Source organism: Chiloscyllium plagiosum, unplaced genomic scaffold (genome assembly GCF_037043375.1).
Source record: "Chiloscyllium plagiosum isolate Xiang-an unplaced genomic scaffold, Cpla_swu_hap1 HiC_scaffold_45, whole genome shotgun sequence".
NCBI lineage: Eukaryota > Metazoa > Chordata > Chondrichthyes > Orectolobiformes > Hemiscylliidae > Chiloscyllium > Chiloscyllium plagiosum.
Window position 1 is genome coordinate 74,435,629 of NW_028270183.1, and position 21,976 is coordinate 74,457,604.

At 43.4% G+C, this 21,976-nt stretch overlaps 1 gene segment (V, D, J or C); it reads left to right on the top strand.

Annotated features, from left to right (window-relative positions):
* Positions 1-469: 469 nt before the first annotated feature.
* The window catches only part of LOC122546106 (Ig heavy chain C region, secreted form-like), a 47,286-nt gene continuing 25,779 nt past the window's right edge, over positions 470-21,976 (top strand). The window contains exons 1-3 of the C gene segment in view: positions 470-596; positions 716-884; positions 15,176-15,216.

The following is a 21,976-nucleotide window of genomic DNA, read 5'->3' on the forward strand; positions in this document are numbered from 1 at the left end:
ACCATATGTCCATGCCTGATAACAGGGCCCAGGCACATGACTCGGACTTTGGTGAATTCACACTGAGCCACGTTTATCACCAGCCTGCCTCCCAAAGTCAATTAAATAGTTCCAATAAAGGCTGCAAATGTTCCTTCCCTGTGTGACTAAAAGAGCACAAGTTTGTCGATGTACATCATACAATTGGATAACCCAGGAATAACTTGATTGCTTACCCTTTGAAATGTGGCTGGCACATTTTCCATACCAACTGGCATGACTTTAAGTTAGTAAATTCCGTTCAGTGTTACAAAAGCCAAAATAGTCTTCACTCCTTCGGATAAAGGTACCTGCCAGTATCCTCTGAGCAAGTATAAATTACAAATCTAAGTTGCTTGTCCTACCTTTTTCAATACAGTCTTCCCAATGTGGAATCGGATATGAATCAGACTCTGCAACCGCATTCACTTTGCAACAGTCTGCACACAATCATGGGTACCATCTGGCTTTGGCACCATTACTATGGCTGAGCTCCAGTTGCTGCAACTCTCTTTGATGCTGTTGTTTTTGGAACATCCGTTCAGTCTGTCTTTGAACATATGCCAACTTTCTTTGGCGTAAGTGTGTAAGGATATTGCATAATTGGAGCCAACACCCCCTCTCAATTTAATCATTCACAGTTCAAATATGTGGTCGTTGAACTCTGACTCACTAATTTCTCCTTATTTATTTTCAGTGGTCCTCTCAGCTCATGCCCCAAAACTCATTGATGTACAAATGGAATTCCTTTATCCAGTCGTTTGGATTGTCTTGACAATAAGCCCTCGATATGGTCTTCTCTAAGCTCACTAATGGTCTTTAAAGTTTAACGCCACCTTTCGAACACTCCCTTACCATGCTTGTTGGTAAGCAGGTGATAAGCTCCCCATGCTGAAAATGTGTTGCTGGAAAAGCGCAGTAGGTTAGGCAGCATCCAAGGAACAGGAGAATCGACGGTTCAGGCATAAGCCCTTCTTCAGGAATCTTCCTTCTTCCTGAAGAAGGGCTTATGCCCGAAACGTCGATTCCCCTGTTCCTTGGATGCTGCCTGACCTGCTGCGCTTTTCCAGCCACATGTTTTCAGCTCTGATCTTCAGCATCTGCAGTCCTCACTTTCTCCTCCGATTAGCTACCCATACCTTCCATGCATACATTTGATGTAAAATTTGACCCTTGACCTGATTGTGGGTGGTCTGTATCGAGTTAAACATTGGTGTACCTCTTCTACAATCTTTCTAGCAGTGGTATTGCACAAATAGAATGGCCTGTGAATATCAAATGGACGCATCTATCATTGTTAACAAATACTGATAACCACTTGTTGTTTTGTGTAGGGGTCCTACACAATCAAGTAAGACCCTTGTAAAAGGTTCCTCAAATGCAGGGATGGGCATTAAAGTTGCCGGTTTTATTGTTGCCTGAAGTTTTCCGGTTACATGACATGTGTGACATTTCTGGCAATTTTCATCTCCACCTAAATGAAGTCCAGGCCAGTAAAAATGTTTTTGTATTTTGCCGGGAGTTCTTCTCACTCCCACAATGACCCACAGGTGACTGATGTGCTACCTGCCACACCTCCTTTCTTTAAGTCCCACGTTCCCATCTGCCTGAATGTCTCATCAAGACATCATGTTTAAGTTAGTAACATTTGGGAATGCACTCAGATTCTTCTTCTGTCTTTGCTTTTCAATGCAATTGCTTCAGTTTTTCATCTTTCTGTTGTAGCTGAGTTCATTTCTCTGAACTAAAAATATCCATTAGTTCTCCATCTGTTCTTGTTTTGTCTGAGCCATTCAATCAAATGTGGGCTCTGATAATTCTGCTTCAACTTGCTTTTCTGTATTCTTTGATTTCTTCTCCTGTTTCAATTGGTGACTTTATGACCTTGTTACCTCTCCGTTAATGTTTTCCAATTCTTTCATGATTCACATAGCAGTGATGATCATTGTATTTTATTTAGAACATGAGATAATCCATCCACAAGAATGTTGAATTATTGCCCTCTATTAGAATGAAGACGAAGTTATTGATTTTTACTGCCCAATTCCAACAGCAGACCTTGTCCCAACAATAGTCTTCACTCCTGACCGAGAAGTCGGTGTTTTGGGCAGGAAACTCCATGAAAGGCTTATGCCCGAAACGTTGACTGTCCTACTCCTTGGATATACTGCCTGACCTGCTGTGGTTTTCCAGCGCCACACTTTTTGTCTCTGATCTGCAGTCCTCACCTTCTCCTTTTCCCTCGGATGTCTTGTCTGGTCTGAAGTAAGCTGAGGGGTACAGATGCACTTGCAAGGAGTTTTGTGGTCCTGGAACATGCAGAGGGAGGAGTGAAAAGGCTGTTGTATGGAGACCTGCAGGGGTTGTTGGGTTAATTGAGATGTGGGTGAGGGTATCCCAGTTGGAATGCTGAGATTTGGAAGTGACATGACAAATTCTTGAATTCTGTGTCCTCTCAAATGGAGAGTTCCTAAATCATCTAACAAGTGTGTCTTGGACATGTCAACAGAATGGAAGCATGTGACGTGTGAATTTACTTCCTGCATGGTGAGATTCCTACAGCCAGGCAGCTAGTGATGGACCAAAGGGTCCGCTTCAGGAATGCTGAAGAATGGTATGACAGCCCTGAACATCGACTATATATGGAGAGAGTCCCTATTGGCTGAGAGAAATGAATGGGAAGATTTCCATTGGTTTGCCATGAGCTATCAGGGTGACCAGACTTCACCTTAGACGCTAAAGCTAAAGGCATAAAATGACACTCTGTAAGTGTTAGTGAGAAACTGGTGATAAAAGCTGTCTGTTATGAATTAGTATCTTCGTCAAGCAGCAAAGTTACATTGCATAGAGGCACGCAATCTGAAATACATCAGAGCACCTTCCAGCAACTGGAGCATGCTGGTGGCCTCTGACAAAGAAAGTAGTTTCAAGGAAATATGATGTGCTTCAAAATGCCACGGACACAGAAATGTACATCTGCGCGCGCGCGCGCGACACACACTCATACTCGCATTCACACTCACACACACACACACACACACACACACACAGAGACAGACACATAGCCATGGATATGCACAGACATACACACACACACACACAGACACACACACAAATACACATGCACACACACACACACAAATACAGACACACAAATACAGTCACACACAAGCACTCACAGAACAAAATGACATCCTGTGTTAAGAATGAACAAAGGTGCACCCCAACCATCACACCTTGACTCTTGGGAGGAGCTGTGTCATTGAAATTTGAGAGGTTATGTCTCCACATTATTTTTCGGGTGGGGTGATGAGTGATATTTTGAGGTAAATGGGAAAGCACTAATGTCCACGGTTTTCTCAGGGCAATATCCTCTTAAACATTGAGGATAGGAGCAGGAGGAGGCCATTCAGCCCTTTGAGCCTGCTCTGCCATTCATCATCATCCAGCTCAACAGCCTCGCCCTGTTTACTCCCCATGACCTTTGGTCCTATTTGCTCTAAATGCTACATGTAGCCGCGTCTTCAATACATTCAATGCTTTGGCATTAACAAGTTCCTGTGGTAATGAATTCCACAGGCTCATCACTCTTTAGGTGAAGAAATGTCTCCTCATCTCCATCCTACATGATCCACCCCGAATTCTCAGTCTGTGTCCCCTGATTCTGGACACACTGACCATCAGGAGCATCCTCCCTGTATCTACCCTGTCTCGTCCTGTTAGAATGAGATCCCCTCCCATTCGTTTAAACTCCAGCGAAAACAATCCTAAGCTAGACAGCCTGTCCTCATATGTTCGTTCCACCATCCTCGGAATCAGTCAGGTAAACCATCGCTGTACTCCCTCCAGAGCAAGAGCATCCTTCCTCGGAAAAGGAGACCAAAACTGCACACAGTGTTTGAGGTGTGGCCTCACCAAGGCCCTGTACAACTATAACAAACCATCCCTGATCCTGTACTCGAAACATCTCTCAATGAAGGTCAATATAACATTTGCCTTCTTGACTGCCTGCTGCACCTGCATGCGTACCTTCAGCGACTGGTGCACAAGGACATGTGGGCCCTGCAGCACACTCCCCTCTCCCAATTTGCAGCCAGTCAGGTAGTAATCCACCACCTTCCTTTTGTTTCCAAAGTGAATAACCTGACATTTATCTAAAATAAACTGCATCTGCCATTGATTGGCCCGCTCACCCAATCTGTCCAGATCATGCCATAGGGTCTCTGCATCCTCGTCACAGTTCACCCTTCCACCCAACTTGGTATCATCTGCAAACCTTGAGATGTTACATTTTATTCCTTCATCCAAATCATTAATATATATTGTTAATAGCTGGAGTCCCTGTGGCACCCCACTAGTTACTGTCTGCCTATTTGACACGGGCCCCTTCAGCCCTCCTCTGTTCCTTCTCTGCCAACCAGTTTTCCATTTATCTCAGTACACTTACCCCAATCCCATGTGCTTTAATGCTGTACAGTGACCTCTTAAATGGGGCATTGTCAAATGTTTTCTGCAAGTACAAATATACCATATTGACCAGTTCCCCTTTGTCAACTCTGATAGTTACATCTTCACAGAATTCCAATAGATTTGTCAAGCGTGATTTCCCCTCCATAACTCCATGCTGACTTTGTTTGATTTTGCCACGGCTTTCTCAATGCTCTGTCATAAAGGGTAAAGGATTTGAGAATTTTCCCCACTGCTGATCTGAAGCTTACTGGTCTCGAATTCCCTTTCTCTGTATCTGTCTTTCTGAGTGTTGGAGTGGCAGTAGCTGCCCTCCAATCTGCACGACTGCACCAAAATCTAAAGAATCCTGACAACCAAACCCATCCACTATTTCTAGAACGACTTCCTTAAGTGCTCTGGGATGCAGATTTATCAGGCCCTGAGGATTTATCAGGTTCAATCCCCTCAATTTCCCAGCACCATTTCTCTACTAATATTGACCTCCCTCAGTTCTTCCCTCTCACTAAATCTTGCATTCTCCAGGATTTCTGGTACTTGATTTGTATCTTCAAGTCAGAGAGTCCTAAAGCACCGAGACATGTCGTTTGACCCAAAGTGGTCCATACTGACCAAATTGTCCACCCATGCTAACCCCATTTCCCTGCATTTGGTCCACATCCTATCCATGTATTTGTCAAAATGCCTTTAAATGTTGTTAACGTACCCACCTCAACCACTTCCGCTGGCAGCTCATTGCATACACGTGCCAGCCTCTGTGTAAACAAATTGCCCCTCAGGTTCCCTTTTGTACTTTTCCCCGCTAACCTTAAACTAATGCCATCTAATCCTCGATTCCCCAACCCTGGCAAAAAAGACTGAGTGTATGCCTCTCATAATTTTGTACAGTTCTGTAAGGTCCCCTCTCAGTCCCCTAGACTGCCAAGAAAAGAAGTTCTCGCTTGTTCAGCCTCTCCTTATAACTCAGACCATTGAGTGCGAGCAACATCCTTATAAATTTCTTCTGCACTCTTTCCAGTTTAATAACATCCTTCCTTGAGCAAGGTGACCAATACTGAACACATGCTCCAACTGCAGCCTGACCAACATCCTGTACAACTGTCTTTTTTTGTGAAGACAAAACTAAAGTATGTATTCAGTTGCTCAGCTGTTCCTTTGTCCTTTGTCATCCATTTCCCCATTTATATCTGTAGGGACCTACATTTGTCTTCACCAATCTCTTTCTCTTCACGTTCTGTAGAACCTTGTAGCGTCAGTCTTCATGTTCCCTGCAAGCTTACTTCCTTTTTACTGTGTTTTCCCCATCTTAATCAATCCCTTGGTCCTTCTTTGCTGAATTCGAAACTGCTCTCAAACATCAGACCTATTATTCTTCTTGGCCAATCTCTATGCTTCTTCCTTCAATTGGATACTGTCTAATTTCCTTTATAAGCCATGGATTGGCCCTGTTACCCATTTTGTTTTTGTACCAGACAGGAACAAATAGTTGTTGCAGTTCCCCCATGATTTCATTGAATATTTGCCAATGCCTATCTACTATCGCACCTTTAAGCAACTTCCACTAATCTATCAATGCCAACTCATGCCTTATGTACCTTCATAGTTTCCTTTATTAAAATTCAGCACCCTAGTCTCCAAATCAGCTGGCTCACTCTCCATCCTGATAAAAAAGCTGTATCATGTCATGCTCGGTCTTCCCCAAGGAGTCACACGCCGCTAGATTGGCAATGATTCCCTTCTCATTACACAGTACCCAGTCTCAGATGGCCTGCTCTCTAGTTGGTTCATCCACATGTTGGTTAAGAAAACCATCCCATGTGTAGGCCAGGAATTCGCCCAAGAAGACATTGTGGCTAATCTGATTTGTCCAATCTGGATGCCGAATAAAATCACCCATGATCACAGATGTCTCCATATCATTAGCTTGGCTAATTTCCTGTTTAAGGAGAAAGTGAGGACAGCAGATGCTGGAGATCAGAGTTGAAAATGTGTTGCTGGAAAAGCGCAGTAGGTCAGGCAGCATCCAAGGAGCAGGAGAATCGATGTTTCGGGCGTGAGCCCTTCTTCAGGAATGCGGAAAGTTTGTCCAGCAGGCGAAGATAAAAGGTAGGGAGGAGGGACTTGGGGAGGGTCGTTGGAAATGCGATAGGTAGAAGGAGGACAAGGTGAGGGTGATAGGCCGGAGTGGGGGTGGGGGCGGAGAGGTGAGGAAGAAGATTGCAGGTTAGGAAGGCGGTGCTGATTTTGAGGGTTGGGACTGAGAAACGGTGGGGGGAGGGGAAATGCGGAAACTGGAGAAATCTGAGTTCATCCCTTGTGGTTTGAGGGTTCCTAAGCGGAAGATGAGGCGCTCTTCCTCCAGCCGTCGTGTTGCTATGGTCTGGTGATGGAGGAGTCCAAGGACCTGCATGTCCTTGGTGGAGTGGGAGGGGGAGTTGAAGTGTTGAGCCACAGGGTGGTTAGGTTGGTTGGTCCGGGTGTCCCAAAGGTGTTCTCTGAAACGTCCCGCAAGTAGGCGGACTGTCTCCCCAATATAGAGGAGGGCACATCGGGTGCAGCGGATGCAGTAAATGGTGTGTGTGGAGGTGCAGGTGAATTTGTGGAAGGATCTCTTGGGGCCTTGGAGGGAAGTGAGGGGGGAGGTGTGGGCTCAAGTTTTGCATTTCTTGCGGTTGCAGGGGAAGATGCCAGGAGTGATTTTTTCAGATTCAGATTACTTTACAGTGTGGAAACAGGCCCTTCGGCCCAACAAGTCCACACCGAACCGCCGAAGCGCAACCCACCCAGACCCATTCCCCTACACTATGGGCAATTTAGCATGGCCAATTCACCTGACCTGCACATTTTTGGACTGTGGGAGGAAACCAGAGTACCCGGAGGAAACCCACGCAGACACGGGGAGAACGTGCAAATTCCACACAGACAGTCACCTGAGGTGGGAATTGAACCCGGGTCTCTGGTGCTCTGAGGCAGCAGTGCTAACCACTGTGCCACCGTGCCGCCCATATGGAGGTTGGGTTGGTGGGGGGTGTGGACCTGACGAGGGAGTCTCAGAGGGAGTGGTCTTTTCGGAACGCTGATAGGGGAGGGGAGGGAAATATATCCCTGGTGGTGGGGTGGGGTCCGTTTGGAGGTGGCGGAAATGACGACGGATGATACGATGTATATGGAGATTGGTGGAGTGGTAGGTGAGGGCCTGTGGGGTTCTGTCCTGGTGGCGATTGGAGGGGCGGGGCTCAAGGGCGGAGGAGCGGGAAGTGGAGGAGATGCGGTGGAGGGCATCGTCGAATTTCCTGTTTAATACTATTCCAACATGACCACTGCAGTCTGGGCGTCTCTGTATGACACCCACTAATGTTTTTGTCCTTTGGTATTTCATAGCTCCACCCACACAGACTCCACATTGTCGAAGCTAATGTCCTAAAAAGAGATGAGCAAAAATACGTGACCAGGTATTGAGATATTTCTGCTCAAATATTGATCTTGGTTGGATGCTAATTAGCCTTGTCGACTTTCAATGAATTGCTTCGTAAAATCTGGGACCGCCAGCAAAAGGTGATGAGCTAGAACATTTGTGGAATTGTTTTCTCAGTAAATGAACATAGATACATTTTGTTGAGTTTTTCACAGTAGATGACAGTGCTTCTCCAGCAGTTGGAAGTGAGGGCTGATAGTAGACCCTTCACCCAACACCTTCACTCACAAAAATTAAGGCACACAAAAGATTGACTGAGGCTACTTAGTTTAACATCATTTATTGAAAAAAATGGTTGAGTGTTTAAAAAAGGATGTTACAGCAGAAAACTGAGAATGGTTTTATAAAATGGAAATCTTGCCTGATAAAAGTATTGGAATTCTTGGAGAAAATGGAGGAAACCATAATTGTAATATGTTTTGATTTTCTGAAGATGTTTGATAGCACCCATGCATAAGAATACTGAATAAGATAGGAGCCTTGGCTTTGGAGGTACTGTATTAACACGGAGAGAGGATCTTTGAAATCCCAATCAGAAAAGTTTGATTAAGAGTTTTATTTTACAGAATGTCAATCTGTGGAGTATCACATAAATCTGTTCTGGGGACAAAAAAAAATTACAAAGTATTTTGATGACTTAGATGAGGAAAGTGAGTATATTGTAGGTAAGTTTGCGAATGACTCAAAAATTGGAGCAGAGACAAGTGGTGAGTATGACACAAAAAGAAGTTTGTGGAGGGATACAGATAGGACAAGAGAGTGAACAAGGAGCTTTGCATAATAATGTAATGTGGATTAAATAAATAAGCACAGACATAAACAGTGAAGTTATGCATTTTAACAGGCAAGATAGAGATTGAATTCAGAAATCTACAAGGAGTCAGCATCTCCGAACCACAAAAAGTTAGCTTTTAATTTCAACTGTCAATAAGGATGGCAAATGTCATGTTGGGGTTTGTTTAAAAACTAATGGAATATTGAGATTAGGAACAGTCAGATAGAGCAGCTAATGTGTGGCTGAGGAGCTGCTGCAGGGATTAGGATTACCATTTTTCAATCACTGGGATCTCTTCAGGGATAGAAATGACCTGTATAAGAGGGAGCTGAATTGGAAGGGGACCGATATTCTTGTGGGGAAATTTGCTAGCAGTATGCTGAAGGTTTTAAACTAGTAAGTGGAATGGTGGGAAACAACAAGATAGTGAGAAAAGAGAAATGTTTGAGGTGAGATGCAGTGAGCAATTCTAGGGGTCGAGGCAGACAACAGCTTGGCAAGAGCGAGGTAAGACTGCGAAATTGCATTTACTTCGATGCAAGAGGCCAGACATGTGAGACAGATGAACATGGGGCATAGATGGGAATGTGGGACAAGGATATCATTACCATTACAGAAATGTGGCTCAGGGATGAACAGGACTGGCAGCTTAATGTTCCAGGAGATAGATGCTATAGAATGTATAGACAGAGGAGCAAGACAGGAGATGGAGTGATGTTTTTGGTTAGAAAGAACATTACAGCTGGATGTAGAGAGGATACGTCTTGGAGACTGCCCAGTGAAGTTATATGGATGAAACTTAAAAATAAGAAAGAGGTGATGACCTTGCTGGGATTGTAAAATGGGCCTCCTAATAGTCAATGGGAAATTTACAAGCGATTATGCTATCTGTAAGAAAAAAGGAAAACGGTAGGGAATTTTAACTTTCCAAACAGAGTTTGGGATAGTGTTAAGATCTTGGAATGTGGAGAAATTGGTTAAGTGTGTACAAGAAACCGTTGTTATTCAATATGTGGATGCACCTACGAGACAGTTCGCAACACTTGACCTTCTGTTGGGAACCAAGGCAGGGCAAGTGACTGAGGTGTCCATAGGGGCAGGCTTCAGGGAAAGTGATCATAATTCTATTGGTTTAATAATAATGATGAGAAAGGATAACATTGATTTAAAAATGAAAGTTTCAAATTAGAGTGTGGCCAGTTTCGATGGTATTAGACATTGAGAAGTTGGTTGGGGGAGGTTATTCACAGGTAAAGGGATGGCTGACAAGTGGGAGGCCTTTAAGAATGAGACAATGAGAGTTCAGTGATGGTATGTTTCTGTTTGTGTGAAGGGCAAGGTGTGGGAAAAGCTCAATGATGAGGGAAATTGCAACTCCTGTCCAGACAAAGAAGGGAGCATTCATCAGATATAGACAGCTGGGATTGAGTGATCCTGAGAAGGGTATAAGGGCAGTAGGAGTATACTTAAACAGGAAATCATGAGGGAAAAAAGCGACATGAAATTGCTTTGGCAAATAGAATTAAAGAGAATCCGAAAAGATTCTAAAATTATTTTAAGTTTAAAAGAATAACTAAGGAGAGAATACAGGCCTTAAAGATCAACATGGCTTTCCAGCATGTAACCACAGGAGATGGCAGAGACACTAAGGAAATATTTTGCATCAATATTTACAGTAGACAGGAGCATGGAAGCTAAGAAACTTGGGAAATAAATAATGTGATATTAAAATGAGTTTATTTTACAGAAAAGGAGGTGTTGGAGGTCTTAAAGAAGAAAAATGGAAATAAATCCAGGAGACCTGAATAGGTATTTCCCAGAACTTTGTGGGAAGCTAGGGAAGAGATTCATGGTCCCCTTGCTGAGATATTTGTATCGTTGATAATCATAGATGAGATGCCAGAAGACTGAAGAGTGACTAATGTGGCAGCATTATTGAAGAAAGTTGTATGGAAAAACAAGGGAACCATAAACTGGTGAGCCTTTCACACCAGAGATGCTGCCAGACCTTCTGAGCATTTCCAGCAGTTTCTGCTTTTGTTTCTGATACACAGCATCCACAGTTCTTTCCGTTTTTATTTAGGAGTTAGAGAACATTACTTTTTGAATTGGAGGCCTGTTAAAACATAACAACATCCGAACATAAGAAATGCAATCAGGAGTAGGCCATCTGACTCCATGAGTCAGCTCTGCCTTTCAATAACATCATGGATCATCTTTCAATGGACTGAGGCTCCACTTACCCACTGCTCACTATAACCCTTCATTCCTTTACTCTTCACAAATCTATCTTCACCTTTAAATCATTCAACAGGTTAGCCTCAGCTGCTTCACTCGGCAGGGGATTCCAGAGATTCACAAGACGTTGGCTTGACCAGCTATCCTTAGTAGCCACACACGCAGATGACAAGCAACATGAGTTCGACTGGGACAACACTACTATTGGGACAAGCCAAACAGAGAACAGCCAGGGAATTCCTAGAGGCATGGCATTCATCCACAGATTCAATGAATAAGCACATCGACCTGGACCCAATATACCGGCCACTGCAGCGGACAGCTAGAACTGATAACCGGAAGCGGCAGATACAAACCACTATAAATGCCAGAGGAAACATCGCAGAAGCGCTTCACAGGAGGCTCCCAAGCACTGAGGATGTCACCTAGACAGGGGACGAAACGTCTGCAACACAAATTCCCAGCTCGGCTAACAGAACCACAACAACGAGCACCCGAGCTACAAATCTTCTCCCAAACTTTGAGCCTCCCTCCTTCTGTCTTATCTATCGCATTTATAATTTTACAATCCCCTCCCCCATTCTTCTGAATTCCAATGAGTATATTCCCAGTCTGCTCATAAGCCAACCCCCTCATTTCCAGAATCAACGTAGTCAAACTCCTCAGCAAATCCCACCCCAGTGCCATCTCATGTAAGGCGATGAAAAGTGTACAGAGTACTCCAGGCGTGGCCAAACCAGAGCCCTATACAGCTGCAGCAAAAAGTCCTAATTTTAAACTCTATCCACTGGCAATGAAGGACATTATTCCATTTGTCTTCCTAATTAGCTACTGGACTTGCAAACCAGACTTTTGTGTTTCATGCACAGGAACACCCAGGTCCCCCTGCACAGCAGCATTCTGTAATTTTTCACCATTTTAAAGTAGTCCACTTTGTTATTATTCCTACCAAAATGGATGACCTCATGTTTACTAACATTATACTCCATCTGCCAGACCCTTGCCCACTGCCTTAGCCTATCTATATCCTTCTGCACACTTTGCTCCATCACTCATTTAAGTGGCTTCTGTGAACTACAACACACTACACTTGGTCTCTAACTCGAAGCAATCTCCCTGAATTGTAAACAATTGCAGTCCCAACAATTGTCAACAGTTGCATTCTCAACACTGATCCCTGAGACACATCACTAGCCACTGAGTGTCAACCAGAAAAACACCCATTTATCCCTAATTTTTGCGTTCTGTTAGTTAACCATTCTTCTGTCCATGCTAATGCATTGCCCGGAACACTGTGAATCTTTATCTTATGCAGCAGCCTTTTGTGCAGCACCTTGCTGAATGCCTTTTGGAAATCCAGATACACCACGTTCACCAGTTCCCCATTGTCTACCACGCTCATTATAACCTCAAAGAATTCCAATAAATCAGTTAAAGATGACTTGCCTTTCATGAACCCATGATTCATTAAATAAATGTAGGTGTTACATTTTTGTAAGGCAAACCAGGACAGGACTTATATAATTAATGGCTGGGCCTTGGGGGGTGTTGCTGAGCAAAGAAACCAAAGGGTGCAGATGCATCATTCCTTGAAAGTGGAGTTGCAGGGAGACAGGGTGGGGAAAAAGGTGTTTGGCACTCTTTCATTCATTGGTCATAATGTTAAGTGTCGGAGTCGAGGTGTCATGTCTCAGCTGTACAGAACATTTGTGAGGCCACGTTTAGAATTATTATAGACAAATCTGGCTGACCGTTTCTATGAAGAATTTTGTGAAACTTAAGAGGATGTAGAAAAGATTTCCAAGAATGATGCTGGAACTGGAGTGTTTAAGGTATAAGCTGAGGCTGAATAGGCTGGGGCTTCTCTTTTCCCTGCAGTGAGAGAAAAGGAGGCTAAGGAGTAGCCTGGACAAGACTTATAAAATCATGCAGGGCATTGATATGGTGAATAGCGAAGGCCTTTTTCCTCGAGCGGGAGAGTCCAAAACGAGAGGATAGCGGTTTAACGTGAGAGGAGATACGTTTGAAAAGAACCTGAGGGGTAACCTTTTCACATGTATGTGTGGGAAAAGCTGCCAGCGGTAGTGGTGGAGGCTGGTTCAATTACTGCGTTTAAAAGTTGTATGAACAGGTCACATTTAGTGGAAGATTGGCCAAATGTTTGGCAAATGGTACTCAGTCAGATTGGGATATCTGGTCAGTGCAGTTGGACCGAAGGGTCTGTTTCTGTGCTGGATATCTGTATGACTATAATGTTTGTTAAAACTGAAAAGAAGCTGTATTCTTACCACAGCTGGAATACTGTGACCTGTTCTTGGGACTCATATCACAAAGAAAAGGTACACTGGACAGAGAGACAATCCACACGAGGTTCAGTCGACTGATCCTAAAGATGGAGGGACTGTCTTGAGAGTAGAGATTGAGTCGTTTGGGCCTATACTCATTAGAACATAGAAGATTCAGTACTGACATTCTGAAACATCTATTATTTTCAGGAAACTTGATGGTGTAAATGCAGAAATGTTGTTTCCCCTTGTGGGAGAGTTTCGGACCAGGGAGTAGAATCTCTGAATTAGAGGTCACAAATTTCGAGCAGAAGAGAATTTTGTCTCCCAGAATGTAGTGAATTTGTGGAATTCTTTACCACAGAAAACTGTCGAGGTTGGGTCATTCAGTATTTTGAAGGCGGAAATGGACAGATTTTGATTGGTAATTGAATCAATGCTGACAGTTAAAACGCTGGAAAGTGGAGGTGAGGATTATCAGTTCAGCCATGATGTCATGGTTTGGCAGACCAAACCCCATTGGCTGAACAGGCTGCTTCTGGTTCCCTATCATTCACCTTGGCTCTAAGTTAGTCTTTTCAGAATTATCTCGGCCTCATTTCAATTAACCTCCATTTCATGTTTCAAGCCCAGCTGCTTCAATGCCTCCTCGTCATGAAAAAAGACAGGGATCGCCTTTCTCCCTGTTTGATGGCATTGCATTCTGCCTCTAATGCAGTGACTGCATTTAAATTCCTCCAGTTCTGTTGAATATTTGTCAAACACAACCACAGCTATCACAGAAAAGGTTAAAGACAGATCAAAACTACATTTAAACTACCATATCAAACGCATTGTCGGTATGCATTGCATGGAATACACACATTGCATATTAAATCTCTCTCAGCACTTATCCATTAAACACTGCAAGGGTCGTTCATAGATGATTTGCTTATGTGTGTATGTATGTCTGTGCCTGTAGATGATAACCTACTTGTATAACAAAGTTTCGATGCATCGTGTTGTTCCCTTTTTATTCTGGTATCAAGCATTTCAAAATCAGAAAGACAGTGGGTAGGAGTTCAAGTCCCTTTACACGGCTACATCAAATGTTTTCTGTGATTGTACAGCTCATGTAATGTGCTGGGTAAATCTCCCTCTATATTGTGCTGTCCAATGCAAACATGTCAAATACATTTTGGTTTAGACACAGTATAGAGCTGCATCCAGGGTTCCCTAAAAAAAACCCTCCCAGAGCAGGTACAACACAGAGTCGACACAGAATAAATCACCCTCTACAATATTAAACATTCCATGAGATGTGCAGTAAAAGTTCATTCTAGACTAAATATGCATTGCACCTAACCATTAAACATTCCTCAGCCAAGAATAATACTGCTGAGTTACAATGAAAACACTATCACAGTAAAGTCTTTCCGATCAAGCATTTCCAGATCACTCAATACTCGGACAGATTTTTGAGAAAATCTGGTTGTACTGACTCAAATCTCTCGAAAGAAATGGATGAATTTGGCTGAGAGCATATGTTGGTGAGGTGTTGGCTTCATGTTATTAAGGAAAACGTTGTCCGATTGTGGAGAGGCAAAACAAGGCATCAGATATAAAGGAAAATGGGGGGAGGCAGGAGGGGAAGAGAGACAGAAATATTAGCTGTGCCAATGTATCACTTAATTATAGTTTTTTTTTGACTAAACATGACAATTGATACCTCTGTCATTCAACAATTATACAAATTATGTATTAAAAAGTCCTAACATCAATTAGTATTGGAATCCATTGAGTTATTTGCATTTTTTCCACAATTCGTGTGCTGTGCTTGTGGGGAAATATAAATTGCGGTTTTGTTGTTCTGTAATTTATTCTGAGAATTCTATTTCTGTGTTTATTTACATAAATGCTTAATTGGTTTCAATGAAGTGATGGGGACAGCAAAGCCAGATGAAAGAAGTGATTTGTTGGTAAGATTCAAATCGAAACAAGTTTATTTTAAGAATGGTGACCATTTTCAGAAGTGAATACCAATTTATGAAGACGAATTGCAACAGAATTTATTTATTTCTGAATGATAAACACAATTTAAAACTTTTATTTAGGTTAAATATGCAGTGCTGAAAATTCTGCAATTAAACTTCAATGTTGAACTGGATCTACTCTGAATGTCGCTGCTGAAAATGTGTTGCTTATGCCTGAAATGTCGATTTTCCTGCTCCTTGGATGCTGCCTGACCTGCTGCACTTTTCCAGCAACACATTTTCAGCTCGGATCTCCAGCATCTGCAGTCCTCACTTTCTCCTACTCTGAATGTCCCACTAATTTATATTGTAGTCCGTTTAGACGGTTCAACATCACTCAAAGTGCATTTTAGAATATTCACATGAAATACTTGAAATGACATCAGGAACTGCGCAACAATTACATTTAATTGATATAGTTGTTGTGAGGTTTTGTTACACGTATTACTTTCTGGTAAGGGTCAGCAATGAGTCCCTATCCCCAACTGCCCATTCAATAGCTTGCTAAAGACACTTCAGAACACAGTGGGTCTGGGATCTCATGTCGGCCAGACCATGGAAAGGTGACAGATGCCTTGTCACTCGTGAACAAGCTGTTTTTGTATTTTCCCATTGACTCGGGTGACATGGTCACCATTTGGCTTTCTTTCCGATTCCAGGCTTTCTTAGAATTCAAATTTCACCCTGGGCAAACGATGGTATTCCAAAGGCCGTCCATTCAGCATCAAACTGGAGTTTGGGAATACTGGTGGCATGGTGTCACCGCTGTGATCCTAATATTGGGAATGCACAGAAAGCGGTCACAAACAGAAATGCAATAAATCTGACACTTTACCTCATCAACAAATATTGGAGTGCAATACTGGCAAGAACTCTCCTGCTGTTCACAGCAACGTCACAGGAGACTTTGCATCCAATCATCAATCTAAACTGTGTACCGGACTCTGTCTGAAGAGCCTGACTCACCATAATTTGCATTTTTTGAATTCTTCACTGACTTATGAAAAAGTTAGTCACATATCCCAAGAAGGTGGTCATCAGCTACCTTTTTGAAGGCCTGCCATCTTGCCCGGCTAATTATGGTTGATCTTTCTTTAGAAGCTTTATTACAGCCAAATGGCTTCTCAGTCGAGACTGTAGTGCTGGAAAAGTACAGCAGGTCAGGCAGCGTCCGAGGAGCAGGAGAATCGATGTTTCGGGCATGAGGCCTTCATTAGGATACCTGATGAAGGGGTTATGCCTGGAACGTTGATTTTCCTTTTCCTCGGATGCTGCCTGATCTGCTGTGCTTTTCCAGCACGACACTCTCAACTCTGATCTCCAGCACCTGCAGTCCTCACTTTCTCCTGATGGGTTTCTTAGTCAGGTTCGGCACTGGAAAAGACCATCACCTTATTGTTGAACGGGTAGTGCAGGCCAGGTATGAAGGTCAGACGTCCTCCTCTGAAGGACAATACTGAACCATGTAGCATGCTTCAAACCTTTGGTAGGTCTGTGATTATCGTTCATTATTCCAGCATTTTCATTTCATACTCTTTTATTAATTGGAGCTACCATGGTAGGGACTGATTCTGGAACTTGACTCCAAACCTTTTGATTGCTTATTACATACTCATAATGCCTCCTCAACCACTTTATCAAACTGTCATGTTAGCTTCAATGATTTTTTTAATTGACTCCTGGAACATGGTGGTTGCTTTTAGTTGTCCGTAGTTGTACTTCAGCAGATGGCAGTAAGCTGCCTTTCTGAAATAACATGTTCCAAAATGGCCTGAGGAAGGGAATTCCAGATTTTGACCCAATTATAGTAAAGGATCGGTGACGTATTTCCATGTCAGGATGCCGAGTGTTTTAGAGAGGAGCTTACAGTGGTGCTGTTCCCTTGTATCTGCTGCTCCTGTCCTTCGAGATGCAAGTGATAGTGGGAAGGTACTGTCTCAGGAAGTGGCTAAGTTACTGCAGTGTAGTATTTTAGATAGTGCATTTGGCAGATACTAAGAATCAGATTTGGAGGCAATGGACGCTTGTGGATGTGCTGCTGATCAAGTGGGATGCTTTGTCCTGGACAATGCCAAGCTTCTTAAGTGCAGTTGAAGCTGTTCCTATCCATTCAAGGGCGAGCTGTGCTATTAGCCTCCTGACCTCTGTCTTTTAGACAGTCAATTGGCTTTGCGAGTCAAGAGGGTGAGTTACTCGCTGCAGTATTCCTAGCCTCTTGCCTGCTCGTACAACCATTGTATTTATATGGAGTGTCCATTCCTGAAGAAGGGCTTATGCCCAAAACGTCGATTCTCCTGTTCCCTGGATGCTGCCTGACCTGCTGCGCTTTTCCAGCAACACATTTTCAGCTATGGAGTGTCCAGCTCAATTTCTAATGAACAATAAAACCCAGGTGTCGATGCTGAGGGATTCAGTGATGGTAACACTATTGAATGTCAAGGGGTTTTGGTTAGGTTGTCTCTTATTGTCAATGGTCATTGTCTCGCAGCTTTGTGGTGTGAATGCTATGTGCCACTTGTCAGCTCAAGTCTGGATATTGTCCAGATTTTGTTGTGGTTGAATGTGGACTGAAGAGTCACAAACAAGTGCTAGATTAATGCAGATTTCACTTCTGACCTTCTGATGGAGGGAAGGTCATTGCTGAAGCAGCTGAACATGATTGTGCCAAGGACACTTTCTTCAGGAACTCCAACAGGGATTTGCTTTGGCTGAGACGACTGCCCTCTAACAAGCAAAGCTATCTTTCAATGTGTGAGGTATGACTGCAGGCAGCAGGGAGGTTGTCACCTGATACCCATTGAACCCAGTTTTGCTCGGCTCCATAATATCACCCTCTGTCCAATGTGACCTTAATGTGAAGGGCTGTCACTCTCCCCTCATTTCTGGAATTCAGTTCTTTGTCCAAGTTTAAATCAAGTCTGTAATTCAGACAGGAGCTGAGTAGGCTTTGTGTAACCCACATTTACGCAGGTTATTGCTGAGCTCGTGCTGCTTGATAGCACCTCCCTACATCTAACTCATGATTGAGCATGGACTGATGGGACAGTAATTCGCCAGGGTGGTTTGACCTATTTTCTGTGCACAGGACGTGCCTGGCCTATTTTCCACATTGTCCATGCCAGTGTTTTAGCTGCACCGGGATTGCTTGGCTAGCACAAGTCATCAGTATTATTGCCAGAATTTTGTCAGGCTCCATAGCATTTGCAGTAACCCCTGCACCACCCCCACCCCCCCCCCCTCCCCACCCCCCCCCACCGGCCAACAGTGTCTTGATTTCACATGGAGAGAAGCGAATTCCCTGCTGACAGGTATCTGTGATATTGGTGATCTATGAAAGATGCCGAGATGGATCACGCAATTGGCACTACTGGCTGAAGATTGCTGTGAATGCTTCAGCCTTAACTTTTGTGCTGATGTGTTGTGCTCTCCAAAGCAGAGCAAGGAAATATCTGTGGAGCTTATTCCTTCAATGAGTTGTTTAATTATCAACTTTAATTCATGTCTTGATGTGGCAGCACTGTGGGCTCAGACCCCTGTTTCCTGAAAGAATGGTCTAGCCACAATATCTCCAGACTATAATTCCAACCCCCACTCCATAATGTGGATATTCACAACAGAAGATCGCTTATTCTTTGTATTGTGTAGATTCCAACAATGCATCGTATATTCGCTTAAATTGTTAGTCTCGAAAATACTTTACTTCACAGACTTTAGGATATAATGTTCTGTTTTCAATTCTTCTCTCCGACAGACAAGGTCATCGATGTCACACTGGCTTTCCTCCTCACTAATTGCAAAACCAAACGTTTTTCACCTCATCTTTGAACTTACTGATGAAAATTGCTACATTCTTGACTAGACCGTTCATATACACTGCAAACATCAAAGGATCCAGCAACCAGTCATGGAGTAAGCCACTGGACACAAGATGTCTTCACAATGACTACCTTCGACCATTACCTTCTGCCAACAAATAAACCTTCGAATCATTTGCCAAACTGCACCAGATCCCATGAACCCTTACCATATTAAAGATGCAAGATCTGGTCAAAAACCTGATTGAAGTCAAGAAGCATTACATCCACTTTTTACACCCGATGTTACATCTCATTGCCTCTCCGGAAAACAGAATCAACCACTTCCGATATGATATCACTTCCACCAAAGCCATGCTGAATTTTATTGCTTAAACCTTACAATTCCAACTTTTAATGAATGCTGTCTCTTAGATTTACTTATTAATTTCCCTCAAGCTTTCTACTTTTAAACATAGGTTTATGAGTGAAACTACACATTGTCACTTAGCTCCTTTCACCCGATGACAACTCTTCTTATCTCTCTGACAGATAATTTACTCTAGCTGAAATAATCTTGTGTCTCTTCTGTTTCATTCTGGGAAATGGGAATGGAATTGAATACAGTGTTGAAACCAACAGCAATCTATCCGTTTGTTCTTGACACTGCCAGTGTGTGTTCCTCCTCAGAGGCAGGAAGACTTTGTGCTGATAATACGGAAAGTAGCGCCTGATGTATCATTCTCAGCTGGCACACAACTTCCTGTTTCTATGTGCCAGCAGCAAGCCACACATCTCACTTCTGATCAGAAAATAAACCCGGGGGATGCAATCTAGCGGAAACATCTGCCAATGTGGCCTATATCAGGACACAGAGTATGAAGTGATTACATTGAAGTGACATTTGCAAATTGACCTTTTGATCTCTGTTTCGCGGTCTGATTCCAGGACATCATTGGACGAGTCTCGCGACCATCTCACAAGCTCATTCAATTCACTAACGTGTGGGACATATCGACATGCACCTTGTCATGTCTTTGATCTTGTACTACTTGTTACTCTCTCTTCAGATTTAATGTTCCCAGTTTTTGATTCTGTCTTCTGTATCCATCACCTTCCCAGCCGAATACATTCTGTTTGATCTGTTTCCTAAATTTTGATCAACGAAACAAATAATACAGTTTTGTACAGACAGGCATGTCAGTGTGTCAGATTAACAGAATCAATATATGGAGAGATCACCTTGGCTGAATTCAAATAAAGCACAGCACTGTATGGTTTCAATCTTTCCAAATCCTCTCTCTTTGAAAGAGCTTGTTCTAACGGTTAATTCTTTTCTTGATTATTTCAGAAACTATGACTAAAAATCCCTATTTTTAAAAATGTTTCAAATATTATTAAAAGTTGCAGCCCTGGCATTTCCTACAGTGAGCTTTGTGGTGTTTAAATGTTCTGGTCAAAATGTGCTTCAAGCAGAAGACTGAAACATTGGTTTCTCCGAGTTCCCAGCCATTGCACTTTCAGTTCCATAATAACTGCAAGCTATTGCTAAGCCCCAGAGAGAACAGAATGTCCAGGCCCTGTACACATCCAAGCGCCATGATGTAGGCCTCGAAGCCCTCCGTTTCTTCCTGTCACGCCAACCCAAGCAGTACATGCTCAACCTCAACTACATTTCCTTTCAATCCTCCCACTTCCTCCAAACCAAAGGGGTAGCCATGGACACCTGTACGGACCCCAGCTATGCCTGACTCTTCGTCAGATATGTGGAACAGTCAATCTTCCACAGCTACACCGGTATCATTGCCCATCTTTACCACTGCTACATTGATGACTGTATCAACGCCACCTCATGCTAGCACAAGGAGGTTGAACAGTTCATCAACTTTAATAAAGCCTTTCACCCTGACCTAAACTTCACAGGGACCATCTCGGACACCTCCCTCCCTTTCCTAGACCTCTCCACCTCTATCTCTAGTGACCGACTAAACATTTACTGCAAGCCCACGGACTCCCACAGCTACCTGGGCTACACTCCTCACACCCAACCTCCTGTAAAAATGCCATCCCTTCTTGTCAATACCTCTGCCTCCACCGCACCTGCTCCCAGGAGGACCAGTTCCACCATAAAACATCCCGGATAACCTCCTTTTTCAAAGACTGCAATTTCCCCTCCCATGTGGTCGACGATGCCCTTGAACCCCAACCCTCCAATCGCAACAGGGAGCCCTCCTGGCCCTCTTCCACCGCACTAACCTCGCATACATCATATCATCCTCCGCTGCTTCCACCACCTGTAAACAGACCCCATCACTCGGGGTATATTTCCCTCCCTACCCCTATCTGCATTGCGGAGACACCATTCCCTCCGCGACTCCCTTGTCAGGTCCATGCCCCTCCACCAGCCCACACCTCCCCCCTCACCTCCGACAAGGCCCCAAATGATCCTACCACATCCCGGAGCAATTTATCTATACTTCCACAAATGTCATCCACTGTGTCTGTTCCACCTGCTGTGGTCTCCTCTACATCATGGAGACAGGACACTAACTTGTGGATCATTTCAGAGAACATCTCTGGGACACCTGTGCCAACCAACCCCACGGCCCTGTGGCTGACCACTTTAACTCCCTCTCCCACTCCACGAAGAACAGGCCGGTCATATTCTGTTCATTTCCAATGAATAAATACAAAATAACCGAGCCTGAATTTGGGATGATATTAACAGGATTTATTTTGATCAAAGCATGAACAGATTATTTTGACAAAACAGGTGGAGAGATTCACTTCCTGAAAAAGCAGCTCAAGTGATATAAGCTGGCACCAAACCAAGTTTGGTCAATACTGAGGCAAAAATATAGCATACAGTCTTGAATGAAATAAATAAAGAAACTGTGTTAGCTCCGGAACAA